This window comes from Hyla sarda, chromosome 5 (assembly GCF_029499605.1).
Source record: "Hyla sarda isolate aHylSar1 chromosome 5, aHylSar1.hap1, whole genome shotgun sequence".
Lineage (NCBI taxonomy): Eukaryota > Metazoa > Chordata > Amphibia > Anura > Hylidae > Hyla > Hyla sarda.
In genome coordinates this window covers 189839708-189859132 of record NC_079193.1, presented here as the reverse complement: position 1 = coordinate 189859132, position 19425 = coordinate 189839708, and the positions used below count along the sequence as shown (strand labels likewise).

At 40.5% G+C, this 19425-nt stretch overlaps 1 long non-coding RNA gene across 1 annotated transcript in view; it reads right to left on the bottom strand.

Moving 5' to 3' along the window:
- The window catches only part of LOC130273700 (uncharacterized), a 34746-nt gene extending 27001 nt beyond the window's left edge, over window positions 1-7745 (bottom strand). The window contains exon 1 of the long non-coding RNA XR_008844086.1: window positions 7624-7745. This is a non-coding gene — a long non-coding RNA (uncharacterized LOC130273700). The remainder of the gene's footprint in view (window positions 1-7623) is intronic.
- Window positions 7746-19425: the final 11680 nt, after the last annotated feature.

Below are 19425 nucleotides of genomic sequence, written 5' to 3'. Positions count from 1 at the left end.
GAAGAGCCGTGGACAAGCAGTACCATCACGGCCAGACGCACGTCCTGCAGCAAGATCAGATCGCGACAAGCAGTACTCTACGAAGCCGAAGACTAACATGTCCGTGCCATCCTGCAAGCATTAGGAAGAATGGCTCTTTTCCTCGCCGTACTGCCACCCAGATCTCATATCTCCTCTGAAAGTTGCGGGGACCTGGCTTTATTTGCCGGCTGTTGGGTGGTGAGTGGTGCAATGCACCAACTGTCTCATATGTATATATATGCTTAACTTACCTATCTAATTACATCATAGACTGTATCCCATGAGTGATTATATAAATTTTTATGCAGGCGGTCTTTTATTGGACTTAAAGGGGTATTCCAGGATTTTTTTTTTATTTGACTATGCTACCTGGGCTGTAAAGTTAGTGTAGTTCATAATATAGTGTCTTTACCTGCGTGTGATGGTTTTCTCACAATTCTTCTGTGATTTTCATCCCAATATTTATTTTTATCAGCATACAAAATTACTGCTGTCTCGGATTTTTCCCAGCTTGCAATGCGGTCGAGACCTGACTCACTAGTCAGCTGATGAGAGGGATCCTGTCTGCTTCAATGGGTGGAGAGAGCAATCTGCAAGTAATGCAACAGCTGTAGGCACCCTGATTGACCACAGGTCTGCAGCTCATTTATGTTTCAATGGATGGGGTGGCTGATGTGTGGGAAGGAGGAAAATGGTATAATGGGATTTGTGCAGATCCTTCCTAAGCATGTCCATTACTGTCTGCCAGGTACGTACTAAAATCACCTTATGCTGGATAACCCCTTTAATACAGATTTTTATCATCCTTTAACTCTCATCATTTATTGCTAATTCATATCTATGGCCTTGACGTGGCGAGTGGGCTTGTACTTTTTGATCAAAAATATATACTAACAACCTGTTAGTTTTTGATATTATGCTGAGAAGCAATCAGATCATTATACAAGATTGTAGATGTACACCATGTCTGTTTTTCTACCCGAATTCACACTGTGATTTCTATCCCCTCCTTTTTCTTTGTTTTAACATGTGCTGCACTCTTCCCCACCCCCTCAGCCCAACCCTATATAAGCAGTAGTTAGCTGCACATGGGCCATTTCTTTCCTAGCAGCCTCCCAGTCTGACTGGGAGAGCATGGTAAGTGAGCTATTACATCCCTGTTCACACTGGTGTGGTGCTGTGCGGTATCCGTTGCTGCCGTGGCGCCGTGTCTGCGGGGGGGTGCGGCCCATAGACTGGTTTGAGTGGCATTGGGGCCGCTCTGCCGGTGGGTCGTTTCCCCCTGTGGGCATTGGCGTCGCGGCGGTGGTGGTCGCCGCCCGGTGCTGCGCCATTTTATGCTAGGGACGTTAGGGACCCACTCTGGATAGGTGGCCTTGACGTGGCAAGTGGGCTTGTACTTCTTGATCAAAAATGTATACTAACAACCTGTTAGTTTTTGATATTATGCTGAGAAGCAATCAGATCATTATACAAGATTGTAGATGTGCACCATGTCTGTTTTTCTACCCGAATTCATATCTATGTATCTCGTCTGTGGCAAGGGCCCTGCTATAGACGGGACTTTCAATTAATAGCTTAATAAATATTTTAAGTAAAACTAGCCATGTCAGTTTTATTTATTTTTATTTTAGCAGTACATTTAGTAGTGTATGCATACTTTGAGGGCTGTATTTAGTCGTGTAAATTCTCCATAAGCTTAACTAGCCCTATGGGGATTTAAAGGGGTACTCCCCTGGGAAACGTTTTTTTATAAAAAAAAATCAACGGGTGCCAAAAAGTTAAACAGATTTGTAAATTACTTCTATAAAAAAAATCTTAATCCTTCCTGTAATTTTCAGCTGTTGCATGCTCCACAGGAAGTTCTTTTCTATTTGAATTTCCTTTCTTTCTGACCACAGTGCTCTCTGGTGACACCTCTGTCCATTTTAGGAACTGTCCAGAGCAGCATAGGTTTGCTATGGGGATTTTCTCCTACTCTGGACAGCTCCTAAAATGGACAGAGGTGTCACCAGAGAGCACTGTGGTTATACAGAAAGGAAATTCAAAAAGATAAGAACTTCCTGTGGAGCATACAACATCTGATAAGTACAGGAAGGATTAAGATTTTTAATAGAAGTCATTTACAAATCTGTTTAACTTTCTGGCACCAGTTGATTTACATTTTTTTTTCCAGGGGAGTACCCCTTTAAGTAAATATACAACTGTTAACTGACTATGTAGACAAACATAAACGTTACTCCACCTGTAAGAGATATGGTAAATGATAGACTGATCATTCTAATTAGTTATAGAAATCTAATTTGGTACTTACTCTTAATGACACCATTACTTTCAGGAGATATTAGCAGAATCTTTATAGACTATAACATAACATCTAAAAGAGATTCATTAGCTTCTGTTGCTCCATGCTTCTACCTATATCAGTCAAATCTATTAAGTAGTTAAGTTGCTTCAGTTAAAGAGATTCTGCATTTTCAAAGAGCAGTTCAATACATTCTTTATTCTGTCTAGGCTTTGTTTTACATTTTGCTAAAAATACAACTCTGATATTACAAAGAATGAAATCAACAGACAAATCTGCAACAAAATTTGCGTGTATCACACACAATGAATATTCAAGTATGATCTATATTCAGAGACACAAATAGACTGCAGGAGTTTGTAGTATTAGCTATCCCCCCGGTGTTTATTTAGAGTTTACACTGTTCAGTACTGCTCTATAATGTCCTTCATGTTTCAACTTTGTTTTACTTTGCCCTGCCTGTCTTTCTGTATCCTTGATTAAAATGTATTATTGTATTAAAAGAACATATTTGTTACATCATTATTTACTGTAGCACCCTGGGATTTGAGAAGATTTTAGGATATAATTGGAAAACCTTTGGATTGAGTAATAAGGCACGCTGAAGTGTACAAAAAATAAGCCACCTTCACACACACACGTTTATCAGCTATAAATTTCAAGAATTGTTTTTTTTTTTTTTTTTTCAAGAAAGGGTATTTAGTGGCATATTTCCTTTAATGTTTGTACCATTTTTTCTTTTTTAAAGCGCTACAGAGAAGCCTACGAATAAAATACCAAAAACCTCACCTATAGCATGTAGAAATTATAAATAAAAAATATTTATGTGAACCAGTCCTCAAAAGCACAGGGGAGAGAAAAAGGAAAAGACTAGTGGAGATGGGATCCAAGAAATGGTCTTTATTATATAAAAAGGATATATATGACCAATCGCCTAGCAGGGCCCTTGCTAAAGGCGAATGGAATATACTGGGTAAAAAATAGATATAATAAAATATACAGAATATAGTAGGATTAAAATTAAATAAATATGATGGGTAAGTAGCACCAAAGAAAATTCATTAATTAAATATCTGCTGCATATATCAGGAGAAAACGTTCTCAGTCCATGTAATTCATAGGGATATTTCAATGAAAAATCCACAAGAAATGTCCAGAATGAAAAGTCACAATTAGTTTGGGTGTGTCCGGAGTAACGGTATATGGTAGTGAGTGTAGCGACAATGGCTACAATAGGAAATTCATGGACAGGTAATGCAGACAATGTGGCAAACACTGTCAGCGATGAAGATGTCAAGTCTCGGTGCACAGCACCTGAGGACTCCAAATTTCTACATATTACATTAGGCCTTTTGGGTGAAGGCAACACCTTTAACCTCAAGTACATTATTTCTTTTATCCTAAGTGAGCTACACATATTTTACATTTCCTACTTACCTATAGCATGCCAGTAATAAAAAAAACATAAAAAGCCACCAAATGCCACAAAATTATTAATTGAAATACATATATTTCCATGTAGAATACAAAAAAATCGATCTAAGATTCAGTTCATGAACATGTCGCTTCCAATCTTTATGGTAAAAAGCACTATTCTACACATAACATTGCCCCCACAGTGCTCCCATAGTGTCAGAATTGTCCCTCTTTATAATAGGCCTTGTTGACTTCTACTTGTTGGAATGGTATTTAGCTGCTACAAGGCATGCCAGCTGGACTGCAGGGTTATTCTTCAATTCAGCTTAAGCAATGTCTTACTCCTTGCTTTGGTTGACTAATGGGATCAGTACATTGTGTTCATGCCAATATGGGCTAATATGGGAATCTTGGCCTTAGCAATGGTATAAAAGACATTTTTAAAGAGGCTTTCCAAGAAAACCTCATAGTTAACTCTATAGCTCCCTTTAAAAAGAATGTATCAAAAGCCTGCAAATTCACCTAACTTCACCTTTCCTTGTTGTGAGAGCAAGCAGGAAAGGGACATCACCAGAAAAAGGAAGAACAGCACAGAGCGCAGAGCAAAATATATGACAGCTACAGTATCGGGGGGAGCCGGTAAGGTTAGTATGCAAGCTTTTGTTTAATTGCTGGGTCATACATTTAAAGAGCACCACTCATTAACTTTTTACATTTTATAATCCTCCCAATTCACTTCCCCCATCATGATAAACCACCTCCTGCCTTTATTTTTTATTATTTGTTAGTTTTCTACCTTGATATTGCTTTGTATTTTCTGCTCAGCCTCAGGTTCATGTTCACAGACTGGGAAGGGGCGTTACACAGCAGACGTGACATCATCTGAAGCCATACAGGGGAGAACTTCCTCTCTCACTCCCCAACCAACAGCAAATGGAAGTTAAGTGTGAGAGGAGCTATGATTGGATAAGGATGGACACACACAACCCTCAGCACTCCAGACAGCATTTCCTGATTTTGGACTTCTGCCAGGCTAGCAGAAGTCCAAAGTCTGTGCAAAAGATGGGGGAAATGTGCTCTGGACAAGTGGGCAGACACCTAGTGGCAGCTTTTTTAACCCCTTAAGGAGGTTTTTTGCGTGACCAGTTGTACTTTGTAATGACGTCACTCATTTTACCTTAAGTGTATGGTAAACCCCCAAAAACATTTTTTGGGTAATGAAATTTAAACGAAAATCATAATTTTGAAAATTTTGGGGGGTTTCATTTTCGCGTTGTACTTTTGTATGGTAAAAATGACATGTTTTATTTATTCTCTGGGTCAATATGATTAAAATGATACCCATGGTTACATACATTTCTATTATTATATTGCTTTTAAAATATCTCAAACATTTTTTTACAAAATCAGTGTATTTAAAATTGCCTTATTTTGACCACCTGTAACTTTCTCATTTTTTTGTAGTCAAGGATGTGTGAGGGCAAATTTTTTGTACCATGATCTGTTGTTTGTTTTGCTACCATGTTTGCATATATGTGACATTTTGATCGTTTTTTATATAAAAAAAAAAATTTGCAGTGTGATGTGACAAAAGAGCAGAAATGTTTTACTTTTTTTACATTTACGCCGTACGCCATAGGGCATCAATAACATTCTATTTTTATAGTTCGGACATTTACGCATGTAAAGATACCAAATATGTTTATTATTTATAGTTTTTTACGCTTTTTTGTATTAATATGGGGAAAAGGGCTGATTTAAAACTTTATTGGGGAGGGGCTTTTTTTTAAAAATGTCACTTTTATTTTCACTTTTTTACATTTATTTTACACTTTCTTAGTCCCCCATAGGGGACTATTTATAGCAATCATTAGATTGACAATACTGTTCAGTGATATGCATAGGACATAGCACTGATCAGTATTATGGGCGATCTTCTGCTCTGGTCTGCTGGAAGGCGGATGGAGGCAGGTGAGGGGACCTCTGTCCGCCATCTTGGCTGATCTGATCCCTGCGGCAGTGCCACGGGTGATCAGATCAGCCATTATAAGTGCTGCACTGCCGCAGATGCCATGATCTATACTGATCATGGCATTTGAGGGGTTAATGGCAGACATCAGCATGATCGCTGATGTCCGCCATCACCGGCGGGTCCGTGGCTGCTGACAGCCGCCGGGAATGAAGCGAGCGAAGCTCCTGCACTCGTGTCACAGTTGTGTCGTAAATGTACAGATGCTATGCAGTGCCGTACATTTACGGCACATGTCCTTAAGGGGTTAAACACAATGAAAACATATAAGACTTCATTTTTTTAAAACAAAGTATATTAGAAAGATTTTTTATTTATTTATTTTTTATTTACAATAGCAAAAATTTGTTTTAATAAGAGTGCCTATTTAAAGTTGAAGTTTTGCTGACAAACCAGTGCATACAATGGTTCAAGAGAGTATAAATATTTCCTTTCTAAAGACCAAAAAAAATTTGTGGTAACCACATTCCAAGTGCGCAAACTGAAAGAGCAAAAAGGAACAGCAAAAGGTGAGAAAATACTTGTTGTTTCTATTGTTATCTACATGTACAACTTTCTTACAAAATACTCCTGTTTGAGGTTATGTTTATAGAAGCTGCAAGTTATTGCTTATTAACAAAGGTTTGCAGTAAACTGTGATTGCCAGTGTACCCATTGCAAGGTCTACATGCTTAAAAGGGATTTTGTTATTCCTGTGAAGTCTGAATGAATCGGTGGTTTGACAGCTATTCTTCCTTACCATGGTTGTGTTGTTGATGAGGAGCATGAGGCAAGATGCCATCAATCTAGTGATCAGTGGTGGGTCCCAATAATGACGTAAAATACATTTTTAAATAATTAATATGAATGAATATGATTAACACACTACACCATAATAGTATGATGTAGTGAGTCCCCATAACATGTCGTACTATTACGTCACACAACTGGGTAATGCACAGGTGGTTCAATTGCCAAGATCTGAAATACCTCCAAACCCTGCCATTTAACCTCTTAGATGCTCAGATAAGTGTTTAGGAAAATGAACAAAGACCCCAATGTCTGCCATGCGCATACGCCTGTACCATCCCAGTGATGTAATATTAAGACCTGGTGTAGGAACTGAAGCTCACCACCACATACTATTTCAGTGCAGTGCTAAGGTTCTAAAATGTTTTTTTACATGAATTGTATTTATAATTAATAAAGGTATATAAATGATAAATAGCTTTAGCCATACCACTGCTTGTCCAGTGTAATACTGGTAAGCACAATACAATGCAATATGAAAGTTTTGCCATGCATTATAGAAGTGAACAGAGAACTGGTTTAGGACAAAATCTAACTTTAAGTTGAAAACAATGGCAAAAAATAAAAAATAAACCATATGATAAAATGAACACATTAAATGAACACAAACTTTTTATATTGCAACACTACTAAAACATAATGCAAACCCGGATTTCAAAAAGTATACACATTATATGGTATATAACAAAACAAGCCTTTACTTACCTCCAGCGCTCCCTTGATGCCTCTGGGGTCCTGCTCCCGTCTTAAGTCTGGGGTTCTGCTCCAATACCCTGCAGCGATCGTCTACCTAAGCTGCAGCTTAGCTAGGCAATCTCTGCGGGGGACTGAAGAAGGATAAAACTCTTATAAATAACATATTATAAATAATATAAATAACATATAAATAATATAAATAACATTTATTTTATAGCACATGATGAATACAATAAAAAAAACATTTTTTAAACCCCCTCCCAAAAAATAATAAAAGCTAATAAAGGAAAACTTTTATTAGTTTTACCTGCACTAACCTGTTGGTATAGATGTGTAGTGTGGTGACACTAATTATATTGAAACTTACCTGTTCCTGATGCATTACCACGTTGGCCCATTAGCCACCTCATTTTGGCAAGCAGGCTTGGTGTGCGGGGGCGGAGCACCATGATGTCACTGCTGCTGCTTCCCCAAGTCTGCTCACAGCCTGATCCAGCGTAGAAGCAAGAATGGAAGAACAGCCATTACCAAGTGTATTGAGCTTTGCCTGGTAAGCAATGGGAAGGGTGAGCGTTGTAGCTCCTTCAGTCATATTTAAGCAGATCTGATATTGATAGGCCATCAATACTACAGTCTTGATAAAACTAATTTAATTATGTTGCCCTTTTATTATTATGTTATAAACAAAATTTGAAGTATACATTCAGCATGAAAGGTAATACAGTATGTAAACCTCACACTGTAAAAGTGAGACAGGAATTGCTTTATGTTAATAATGGACATGGTATTTAATATTAAATGTTAAGGGGTGGTGTCTCATTTTAAAGAGCCCAATGACATTTATGAGCCCTTCCCGTGTGTTAGATTTGTCAAACTGTAAGACATTTAAAAACATTGACATTTATGGTAATAACATTCAGTTGTATCCATTCAAATCATTTACAGAATTGCCACTAACCATTTGTGAGCTGATGGAAAATAAATCTCCCTTAAACAACACTAGAGTCACACATTAATAAACTCAGCTTTGTTGTCTAGGCAACTAGTTGAAAAGAATGATGCAAAATTATACAATTGCTCCATTTGGTTGCCAAGGAGACTGACATTCAACGTAAGATATTTAGATAAACTTTTCTCTACAGCTTTGCATTTACTACTACTGGATTAATTGCCTCAGTCAGAAATGTCAGAGTATCAAATGAAAACTAATGATTACTGGAGTATTAATTTACATAGAGATGCAGAATTCTGTATACATTATAGGACACTAGAAAAAAATTCGGGTCGGCATTACTGACTCCAACATGGAGTTTTAGATCCTACAGAGGCACAGGTGTATTGCTTCGGTATAGTCCATTAATAAGGGTGCTCAATCCAAAGAGATAGCGATAGCAAATAATCCCATATAGAAGGAAATAGATGGCACTTTGCAACATGGATGAAGTAAAGGATTGTATTTACTTACATGAGACAGGACAACGACATCGGTATAGGGGAGGGAGCAGACAGATTGGAACAAAGTCTGCTCCCTCCCCCTATACCGATGTCATTGTCCTGTCTCACGTAAGGGAATCAAATCCTTTACTTCATCCATGTTGAAAAGTGCCATCTATTTCCTTCTATATGGGATTATCTGTATACATTACGTAACATAATAAATGCAGAAGAGATTGGCTATTGTCTATGTCCCAAAGGATGCATATAAAGACTTCAATAATAACATGGAAGCATGCTGAAAATCATTATGCAGGCAGTAATGAATTTCTACTCTAGAAATAATAACCTACAGCAATATTTAGGTGAATCATTAAAGATATCACCATTGCACAAAAAAGTGATAATGCAATAAGCAAAAACTAAAACAACCCATTGGTTCTCCATAAAATTTTCGCATTAAATGGTGAAATTAAAGTTAAAATACCTAGTGTCCTCCTTTTAAATTTTTTCATGGTTCCTCTGATTCTAGGTCTCCTCTTTATTTTAAAGAGGACATTAGGCAATAGAAACAAATTAGATGTTCACATCATTGAATAGTTTAGGGTACCCTGACATTACACCTTTTTACAGTTTTCTGATAAACCCTTCTGTTCCTGGAATTTGTGGGTTTATAATTTGTCTGATAGTTCAGGGAATAGTCAGATGGGCGTCAACTTAATCTTAATAATTGGAAAAAATATCAGGGCAAGGATGGGATGATACATTCAAGGGGTGTGAATGTTTTACATTGAGGGGAATGAATGCCTAATACACACGCTGATTATATAATCCCACCAATAAATTGGTATTCATTCTGCCGCTGGAACCCCCGCTATCTCCCTGCAGCACCCTATGCGGGAGCTGCATCTCCAGTTTTGGAAACCTCCGGGTTTCCGGGACTGGGGACGTGACATCACACCATGCCCCCTCCATTCATATCTATGGGAGGGGGTGTGACGGCCATCACTTTGATAGGGGATAAAATGTTTTTGCCCGGAATACCACTTTAAGGTGAAAATGAGCTGTGTCCTTAAGGGGTTAATAATTGGAATGAATATCAATTGATTGGTGGGATTATATAGTCATTGTGTACCCCTTTAAGGACGCAGCCCGTTTTTTCAATCTGACCACTGTCACTTTATATATTAACAACTCTGGGATGCTTTTACCTTTCGTTCTGATTCCGAGAATGCCTTTTCGTGACATATTCTACTTTAATAAAGTGGTAAATTTTTGTCATTACTTGCATCCTTTCTTGGTGAAAAATCCCCAAATTTCATGAAAATTTTGAAAATGTAGTATTTTTCTAACTTTGAAACTCTGCTTGTAAGGAAAATGGATATTCAAAATAAATTATATAATGATTCACAAATACAATATGTCTACTTTATGTTGACATCATAAAGTTGACATGTTTTTACTTTTTGAAGACATTAGAGGGCTTCAAAGTATAGCAGCAATTTTCAAAACTGGGGGCCATGTTGCATTTAGGAAGCCCCCATGGTGCCAGAATAGCAAAAAACAAACAAACAAAAAAAAAAACACATGGCATACTATTTTGGAAACTACACCCCTCAAGGAACGTAACAAGGGGTATATTGAGCCTTAACACCTTACAGGTGTTTGACGACTTTGCATTGAAGTTGGATGTGAAAATGGAAAATTAGATTTTCAACACTAAAATGATGGTGTTACCCCAAATTTTTCTATTTCATAAAGGGTAATAGGGAAGATGGACCCCCAATTTTTTTATTTTTTTTATGGTTTAAATAATTTTTATTGGATTCTTTTTGAGAAATTTACAACAAAGGAAAGATTGGCCAAAGAAAACAACATGGCCAAGGAACAATACATAACAATTATAACACAGTTATATAAATATTACTAAAGCAATCACTCAGCTGTATGTAGAAATATTAATTTGCTGAATCATGTCTTTGGATGTTGCGGATATTATAGACATATCCGATAGATCATTATAGACCCCAAAATTTTAAGCCCCATTTCTCCCAATTAAGAAAACACCCCATATGTGGACGTTAAGTGCTTTGCTGGCACACTACAATGCCCAGAAGACAAGGAGAAAATATGCTTTTTGTAAAAGAATTTTGCTGAAATGGTTTTTGGGGGCATGTTGCATTTAGGAAGCCCCCATGGTGCCAGAACACCAGAAAAAAAAACACATGGCATACTATTTTGGAAACTACAACCCTCAAGGAATGTAACAAGGGGTATAGTGGGCCTTAACACCTGGTGCACTACAGGTCTCAGAACAAAAGTAGCATTTTTGGACTTTAGGAGAGAGAATGTTGCTGAAATTGAAGTCGGGGCCATGTGCATTTACAAACCTCCTATGGTGCCAGAACAGCAGAAACCGCCCACATGTGACACCATTTTGGAAACTACACCCCTCCAGGAACGTAACAAGGGTTACAGTGAGTACTTACACTTCACAGGTTTTTTTGAACAGTGGAGCATAAAAGTGTAAAATTTGATTTTTCACACTATATTGATAGTTACCCCAAATGTTTCATTTTCACATGGGGTAATAGGGCAATTTCGTCTGAGAACAAAAATACCCCAAATGTGGATGTAAAGTGCTCTGCGGGTGCACTGCAATGCTCAGAGTAGAAGGAGTGTTATTGGGCTTTTGGAGTGAAAAGTTTGTTGGAATTGAAGTCGGGAGCCATGTGCGCTTACAAAGCCCCCATTGTGCAAGAACAGCAGTAACCCCACACATGTGACACCATATTAGAAACTGCACCCCTGTTTTTTGAACAGTGGGACGTAAAAGTGAAAGAATTGATTTTTAACACTGAATTGCTGGTATTAACCAATTTTTTTGTAGTTTCACAAGTTGTAAGGGAAAAAAAGCTCCACAAACTGTGTAGCCCAATTCCTCCAGAATAAGTAAATACCCCATATAAGGCGATAAAGAACTATGTGGGTGCAAAACAGGGCTTAGTAGTGAGATAGCACCGATGAGATTTGAGGCCTAAAGTGGTGCTTCGCACTGCAATGGTTGAGGTTCTGATATAAAATCTAAAAACAAAAACCCCGGCAAGTGACCACAATTTTGAAACTACACCCCTCAAGGAAGGTAAACAGGGGTACAGTGAGTACTTACACCTCACATGTTTTTTTTTTTAAGTGGGCCATAAATTAAAAAAATTACTTATTTTAAACTAAAATGCTGGGGTTACCCAATTTTTTCACAAGGGGTAATGGGAGAAATTGGGTTACAAATTTTGGGGGGGCTTTTTCCCCTGACTATGGAAATACATCCACATACAGTACAGACCAAAAGTTTGGACACACCTTCTCATTCAGAGTTTTCTTTATTTTCATGACTATGAAAATTGTAGATTCACACTGAAGGCATCAAAACTATGAATTAACACATGTGGAATTATAGACATAACAAAAAAGTGTGAAACAACTGAAAATATTCTAGCCCCCTTTTGCTTTGATTACTCCTTTGCACATTCTTGGCATTCTCTTGATGAGCTTCAAGAGGTAGTCACCTGAAATGGTCTTCCAACAGTCTTGAAGGAGTTTCCAGAGATGCTTAGCACTTGTTGGCCCTTTTGCTTTAACTCTGCGGTCCTGCTCAACCCCAAACCATCTCGATTGGGTTCAGGTCCGGTGACAGTGGAGGCCAGGTCATCTCCCCATCACTCTCTTTCTTGGTCAAATAGCCCTTACACAGCCTAAAGGTGTGTTTGGGGTCATTGTCCGGTTGAAAAATAAATCATGGTCCAACTAAATGCAAACCGGATGGAATAGAATGCCGCTGCAAGATGCTGTGGTAGCCATGCTGGTTCAGTATGCCTTCAATTTTGAATAAATCCCCAACAGTGTCACCAGCAAAGCACCCCAGCACACCTGTGAAGTGAAAACCATTTCAGGTGACTACCTCTTGAAGCTTAACAAGAGAATGCCAAGAGTGTGCAAAGCAGTAATCAAAGCAAAAGGTGGCTACTTTGAAGAACATAGAATATGACATATTTTCAGTTGTTTCACACTTTTTTGTTATGTATATAATTCCACATGTGTTAATTCATAGTTTTGATGGCTTCAGTGTGAATCTATAATATTCATAGTCATGAAAATAAAGAAAACTCTGAATGAGAAGGTGTGTCCAAACTTTTGGTCTGTACTGTATGGATTAACATGCTGGGCGGGCACACAACAAAGCTCAGAAGTCATAGAGGTCTGTTTGCATTTGTGGCCTATGGCATATCAGTAGCTGACGGTTATATACATTCAGAGGAAAATAGAAAAATGAAACACCCACATGTGACACCATTCCAGAAAGTGCACCACCCAAGGAATGGGTTTAGGGCTAAAGAGGACATTTTGAATGCACAGTTGTTTCCTAAATGTATTTTCCAGGAATGGATAAAGGGTAGTTTTTGAAAATTGCAATTTTCAACCTATGCTCTGCTTCATCTTTCTGGGAACAACTAACATGTGACTCCGGATTGTCTCCTGGAAATACGACAGGGTTCATGAGTGAGAACACTTCGCATTTGAGGCCGGTGTTTCTTACGGACCTAACAGTTACATACATTCAGAGGAAAATACAAGAAAGGAACACCCACATGTGAGACTAATACAAACAGTACACCCCCTAGGGAAGGTGTTTAGGGGTGAAGTGGAGATGCAGAACAGATGGGTGTTCCCTAAATTTATTTTCCAGGAATTGATGAAGCCTACTATGGGGGGTGGGGGGAGGGGGGAGATGAAAATTGCTATTTTAACACTGATATGCTAATTATTTTCCCAGAATAATGACACAGAGTATAGCCAAAAGTAGAAATGATGCCCGCCCCAAACACTATGCTCTGAATCATCATTCTGGGAATGTGATGTGTGTGGCCATCCCTATTCTGTTACCTCAAATGTGCAACCCGCTCAGTTGGGGAGAGAGAGCTGTGCATTTCATTTGAGGCAACGGCAAAACCCCAATGCTGTTGACTCTGTGTCCCATTACCCATTTATTTGGGGGGGGGAGGGGAAATATATCGGGGTTATTGGGAAAGAGGGTTTTTTGGGGGGGGAGGGGGGGTTTTGGTTTTAAATTTGGAAGACAATGTACTCTGGACTAGTACATTGGAGTCGAATTCTGGGGAATGAAAATCAGGTGAAAGGATAAAAAATTAGAACTCCAAGGAAGTGTGATACTCCCTTAAGCAATCCTTAATGCAGAGGCCCGGATGATCGGGGCAAGTGTTGCACTGAGTGGTGTTGTCCTTCTGAATCCCCCTCTTGCGACACACTCTGGGATCGTCCCTTCTTTCCAGTGTGGGGGACCCCATTCAAGTGTTGGCCAGGGATGATCCCGGGGGCCACAGTTCCGAAGGTGCTCTGACCTGCTCTTTGGCGGTCACCAAAGATGAGGGCGTTTAGAACTTCCAGGTATGCAGGTATGTCCATGTGTTGCCCGCGTACTGGGACATTACAAAAGAGTTATACATGGCAACCTGTACCATGTAGACTGCAACCTTTTTGTACCATACCCGTGTTTTCTGCATGGCATTATATGGCTTGAGGACTTGAGGAAAGATCAACTCCCACCATATACCGATTGTAGTCCAGAATACAATCGGGCTTGAGGACTGGTCCCACGGTACCTCGCACAGGGACAGGGGTGCTGCCGTTCCCATGAATTGTGGCGAGCATGAGGACATCCCTCTTGTCCTTACACCTGACCAGCAAAAGGTTTTCATGGGTAAGGGACTCACCCCAGGGGATAGGAATTTGGAGGGGATAGGAAAGAAGGCCTCTTTGATTCTTCCGGACTGTCCCACAAGTGAGCGTGGATTTGGTGGCGAGGGATGTGAAAAGAGGAATACTAGTATAAAAGTTATCCATGTAAAGGTGGTAACCTTTATCTAGCAATGGGTGCAAAAGGCCCCAAACAATTTTCCCACTAACACCCAGAGTGGGGGGACATTCTGGGGGTTCAATACTGGAATCTCGTCCCTCATACACCATAAACTTGCAAGTGTACCCTGAGGTACTCTCACAAAGTTTATACATCTTCACACCACACCGAGCTCGCTTGATTGGCATGTATTGCCGGAAGCTGAGTTTCCCCTTAAAACTGATGAGAGACTCATCAATAGCGACCTCCCTTTTAGTGACATAGGCCTCCCAAGATTTGTCCCTGAATGCAGAATCAGTTCGGGGGGGACATGCCGCATTATCAGCATAATGGCTGAATGGCCTCGAACCGGGGACGTGCCATGGCCATATTGTAGTGCGGGGTCTAGTACAGGACGTCCTCACTCCAATATTGCCTGAGTAGGCCCATATGCAGCACGAGGCCCTAAAATGTCCTCATTTCGGCTACATCAACTGGAAACCAGCCACCGGGCCTAGCCAAAAGTGAGCCCAGGTTTGCAGCGATGAACTGTTGGGCATACAGATTTGTCTGCTCAACCATCAGATTGACAAAGTCATCACTGAAATAATAACTAAAAAAGTCTATTTTAGTGAACCCGACAATGTCAATCTTGATTCCTGAGTCGCCAACAAACTCAGGAATCATGGGCTCATGGTCTGCTGGCTCAGTCCAGACAAGTTCTCAGGTACGGGGCACCAGTGAACTTAGCAGTGGGGCTTGACTAGTATGAGCGTCAGGGGGACTCAAACTAGCATGGGGCACAGGGTCAGGAGCAGAAGAGGTTCTGCGGTCCCGCATGGCGGCATCTCAGAACCAGATGATGAGGAGGATGAGGAAATAAGGAAGGCGGGGTCTTTCTCGTCCTCTGTGGCACTTTCAGTGCGGGCCATTTCCCTCCTCTAATGGGGATGGGTGTGTGTGTGGGGGGGGGGGGGGACTTTATTTGTGTGGTGTGTGTGGTGTGGTGCGAGACTACCTCCCTAACCCGCCCTAACCTAACTAACTAAACCCGCCCTAACAGAAAAAATATAAACTAAAAAGGGGAAAAAAAACTTTGAAAACAAAATGGACTTCTAGGACAAAAAAAGCCCTGCGCCCAAAAAAAGCGTTTACCTAATCATTGGTGTGCGCACAGATTAGCGCTTGGTGGTGGCAGGGGGAGCAGAAATCAATGGGGGTTCCAGCCACCCAGCCCAGAACAGTGGCTGGTGGCACGTACACAGACCCCCCACACAAAATGCCCGAAAAATAAAATTATAAAATGCTTAACACCGAAAGAATGCACCCGCTTGAACCCAAAAAAAATGCTGATCACTGATAAATCACTGACAGCGGTGGGGCAGGCCGCACACAGAGGTACAGTCTGTCCACACAGCACAGGCCTGCTACTGGTGGCACGGACCGCCTATAGGTGCAAAAAATAAAAAGCCGCTATAACCTGAAAAAGCACCTGCACCACAAAAAAAAAAAAAAAACGCTGATCAGTACTATGGGACTGATCAGCGGCGGGTGGGCTTTAGCTAACAGTGGCAGACCGCTCTTTTATAGCTAAGAGGGCCCGGCCACATGTTTTCGTTAAAAAGGTCTGCGCCCCCCCCCCCCCCCCCCAAAAAATGCTGGTGGCAGACCGCAGTGACCCATTAAGGCCGGGTCATGCAGCTAGGTGTTGTGGACCCGTGGACACCTTTTTTTTTACTCCTAACCTGTCCCTACCTAATCTAAACTGTCCCTGATTGCTTTCTGTGTCAAGGAGCCACAGAAAGAGGCCTAGGGGGCACTTTTTTTCACACTGAGGGGGAGATGGCAGCATGGGGCTCCATCCTGCACACCAGATCACTGAAGTATGGTGGGCAGAATGGACACCCAATCACAGCTGTACTGGGGGGTGGCAACACTGCCACCTCCAAGTACAGTACGGATGATGATCGGTGGTGTATATTACACCACCGATCATCATCCTTATCCGGGTGAGCTCTGCCCGGTGAGCTCTGGGAACCGGAATTGCTGAAAATCGACAGTCTGCGATTTTTGGTGATCGCCGACATGCGGGGGTCTCAGGACCCCCCTCGGAGATGTGCCAGGATGCCTGCTGAAAGATTTCAGCAGGCATCATGGTCCGGTCACCAACTGGCTAGCGGCAGGGACCGAAATTCCCACGGGCGTACCTGTACGCCCTGTGTCCTGAAGAGGTTGATATTCAAAAACACCTATCTGACTCTTCCCTCAATTGTCAGACAAACTATAATTCCCCATATCCCAGGAATGGGAAGGCATAAAGGGCATGAAATCAGAGGTGATTTTAGGCAATTTTAGTAGTACATACCTGCCAGAACTTGGTATTTCCTATTGAATTTCATTCTCTAAACTACACATACCATAGTTCTATAGTTTGTATGAGGTCACTTTCCTCCCTCCCACACATCAGCCACCCCACCCATTGAAGCACACATGTGATCCCTTCAATGCAATACATCAGTGTTTTCTAATCAGGGTGCCTACAGCTGTTGCAAAATGATTTCTCTCCCACCCAGCGGTCGCTCCACCCATTGAACCAGGACAGACTCCCTCTGATCACCTGACTAGTGATGTCAGGCCTCGATGCACTGCAACTTGGGAAATCCCGAGACCTGTGTAATTTGTATGTTATTAAAAATAAATATTGGGGCGATAAATAATCATATAAGAATTGTGAGAAAACCGTCACACACAGGTACAGACACTATATTATGAACTACACTAACTTTACAGCCTCTGTAGCATAGTCAAATAAAATAAAAAAAATCCTGGAATAACCCTTAAACAAGCCTAGTGCAAAACAAAATTGTAGCAGTTGCCTTTAGCAAACAGATTGTAGCTTTCATTGTTTAACAAGCTTGCTGAGAATGTTTTCAACCATCATGCATAGAGGGAAATAGTCAGAAGTGATAATATTTAACTTTCTACTACATTAGGTCAATTAGACATTGCTCTATGTTCACCTTTCATTATATCCTGGGACTGCAAAACCCACCCACAGTAAGAGTAGCTTAAAGGGGTACTCCGCTGCTCAGCGCTTGGAACAAACTGTTCCGAATGCTGGAGCCGGTGTAGGGAGCTTGTGATGTCATAGCCTCGCCCCCTCATGACATCACACCCAGCCCCCTCAATGCAAGTCTATGGGAGGGGGCGTGATGGCCCCCGGCGCCGGCTTTAGCGTTCAAAACAGTTTGTTCCAAACGCTGAGCAGCGGAGTACACCTTTAAGCAAAGCGTCCGTATCCTCTCCATCCAGATTACTTCCAATGTAGTTAACAGTCTTTAAAGGGGTTATTCAGGAAAAAAAAACTTTTTTTTATATATCAACTGGCTCCAGAAAGTTAAACAGATTTGTAAATTACTTCCATTAAAAAATCTTTACTTTAGAAGCTCATAAGTACTGAAAGGATTAAGGTTGTTCTTTTCTGTCTAAGTCCTCTCTGATGACACCTGTCTCGGGAATCGCCCAGTTTAGAAGCAAATCCCCATAGCAAACCTCTTCTAAACTGGGTGTTTCCCGAGACAGGTGTCATCAGAGAGAACTTAGACAGAAAAGAACAACCTTAACTTCAGAAGCCCATAAGTACTGAAAGGATTAAGATTTTTTAATAGAAGTAATTTACAAATCTGTTTAACTTTCTGGAGCCAGTTGATACATATAAAAAAAAGTTTTTTCCTGGAATAACCCTTTAACTCACATTTCTTCAGCTTCCTATCAATGGTGGTAACATCCCAATTGTATTAAGTACAAGTGGAACAAAAACAATACATTTACAAAAAGCACAGTCTCCCTTTTTACAAAGCCCATATCATTTAACCATTATCCCAATTTATTTTACATAATATCACCATGCATAATCCCTAATCCTGAATCCCTCAAATATAAACTCAAATCCCTATTCCTAGTTCTTTCTTCCTAAATGGCTATTCCTACATCCCAAATCCCTACAGACTAAACCATTTCACACACAAATAAAGATAATATTTTTCTTACTTTGTATTTTTGCAGATAAGCGTATATTTTGTTTTTCTTAACATTTAGTCCCACACTAAGTATGTGAAATGAATAAGGAAGAGATCTGCTAATGATCTAAAATTAACATATTCTGAACTCCGAACATCTCACTCCCATCTTCAAGACTTTGCTCGTGCTGCCCCAATACTCTGGAATGCGATACCTCGATCCCTCAGACTTTGGCTGCTTTCACACTATAAAAATTCATCCGTTACAAACGTCCGTTAGAAAAGCCCTGGTAAACGGCCGTTAAACAATCCCATTAAAGTCTATGGGATTTTTTGATTATCCCTTATGACCAGTTATAGTCTGTCATGAATAACGGCCGTTAGTTGTGACGGAAGAAATAACGGAACATGCACTAATTTTTCTTCCGTCAGAAGAAACGGATAAATTAACGGACGTTATTTTTAACATTGAAGTCTATGGCTGACAGATGAGCCTTTATGTCATCTGTTTGCACACAGTTTATTATATCCGTTATTACTTCTGAGCATGCTCAGAAGAGGTGACATCAGCAGACTCCTGCAGTGCTGAGGGAGGACTACTACTCCCATCATGGAACAGACTTGTTTCCATGATGGGATAAGTAATTCCCCAGCTGCGGGAGTCTGCAGACAGTTGGGGAGGCTAGATTAGTGTTTGTACTACAACCCCCATGATGGAACAGAGTCTGTTCCATGATGGGGGTTGTAGTACAGGGGCTGAGGGATTGATCGCACTGGGTTTCACTTCTGAGACCCGATGCGATCA